Source organism: Echinops telfairi, unplaced genomic scaffold (assembly GCF_000313985.2).
Source record: "Echinops telfairi isolate 266 unplaced genomic scaffold, ASM31398v2 ScPeMD7_3533;HRSCAF=4204_0, whole genome shotgun sequence".
Classification (NCBI taxonomy): Eukaryota; Metazoa; Chordata; class Mammalia; order Afrosoricida; family Tenrecidae; genus Echinops; species Echinops telfairi.
The window spans coordinates 37727340-37729267 of NW_022107431.1; positions in this window are offsets into that span (position 1 = coordinate 37727340).

Genomic DNA, 1928 nt, shown 5'->3' on the forward strand with positions numbered 1-1928 from the left:
CTGTTGGAGACTTCCCTAATCTGTACCACTGTTGTTGGCTCAGACAATATGGAATACGTGCAGACTAGGCAAATATTGCACAACCTCAAAGCATTACAAATGAATGATGTCTGGAGATTATTGTTATGGATTGAATTGTTTCCAATACATATAGTATTTTTTGACCTGAAAGATGGGGCTTTCTACTCCCATAAAGAGTTACAGTCTGGGCCCTGTCAGAGGCTCTCCCCAGTGGCACTGGACAACTATCGTGGGCAGCTGAGCCCTGGCCCGGCTCCTGGCGAGAACCACTAGAAGGAAGCTCAGATCCCCTATGGTGTCCTATTGAAGATCATTGTTTTTATTAACTGAATGATTGTGGGGTTTTTTCATGGACCAAAATTTTTTTTGATGTCACTCAGTTTTAATAAAAGGATCTTCTGAAGGAAAAAGTAAAAAAAAGAGTTACAGTCTGGGAAACTCACAGGGGGCAGTTCTACCCTGTCCTATAGGGTCAGGATGAGTCGGCATTGACTCAATGGCAGTGCGTTTGGTTGGTGAGTGATGTGTGTGGGTGTTATTCAATTTCAGAATGGGTTGACTTTGTTATGTGTATGAGGCAGGGTTGTGTTTTGAGTCAAGCTCATCCGAAATCGAAAATGAACAGACTAAGCAAGCAGAGATGGGGAAGATAGACGCCAAGCCACAGGGAGCTCTCCAAGGACCTGGGAAACAAGCTGCAAAGACAGGAGCAGATGGAGAACCCCTCCCACGAGATCAGCTGGCCCCTCTAAACTGTGAAAAACATTCATGTGTTTGCTAGCACCATCTTCTGGAGGTATTTCTATAATAGCAGCACTAGACAACAAAATACTTATAAATGTTAGCATTATATTAATATTCTCTGAAGGCTGAACATGCCTCTCGTGGAAGGCATCTGAACTACCATTGTTACTTTCAGGCACAAAGCACATTCCTAGTTCTCATCATTAGTAATATTCATCAACATTCACGTATAAATTTACAAATTGTGGTCCTTGTATAGATAATATATTAAATATGGATTTGTTTGTTCTCAGCAAAATAACAAGTTCTATAATCAGTTTACCCACATGTTTAAAGGCTTCATGGGGCATGTCCTAGCCTTTGGATTTCTACATTCTCAACTGCAAAATAAGAAATTAAACTAGATCAGGTTCCTTCCAAATTAAAAATCCAGCATCTGACTGTGTTAGCTGCCATTGAGTCAGTTCCAACTCATAACTACCCATGCCCGACAGAAGGAAACGCTGCCATCGTCACAAAAGTTCTTATGTTTGAGCACATTGTTGTAGCCACAGTGTCAATCCCTCTTGTCGAGGGTCTTCCCTGGTCACTACCCCGCTACTCTACCAAACATGATATCCTTTTCCAAGGACTGGTCTCTCCTAGGAGCCCTGGTAGTCATTATGCATTATGCTGCTAACCACAAGGTCAGTAGTTTGAAACCACGAGTCAGGTCTGAAGATGAACGTCTCAGAAACTCACAGGGCCAGTTCTACTGTCCTACAGGGTCACTAAGAGGCAGCATGGACTGGATGACAGTGAATTTGGTTTTTGCTTTGGGGTCCCTCCTGACAATGTGTCCAAAGAAAGTGAGACTATGTCTCAACATCCTTGCCTTTCAAGAAAATTCAGGCTGTACCTCTGTTTTAGTCCGGGTAGCGTAGAGAAACAAATTCAGACACACATTTGTATATAAGAAAGAGCCTTATCGAGGAAGTGCTGAGGAAATACCAAAAACAGATTTGGGGCCAGGGCATGGCACCCCATCAGACTGGACCAGAAAATGCTCCTAAAGGTCAACAAACAGTTCTTGAACTATTTACAGGCTTTTCTCTTTTTTGTCATTGGTTTTTTGTTGCTGTGTTTTCTTTTGTTGCTTTGTTTTGCTCTGTCTTGTTTTTGTG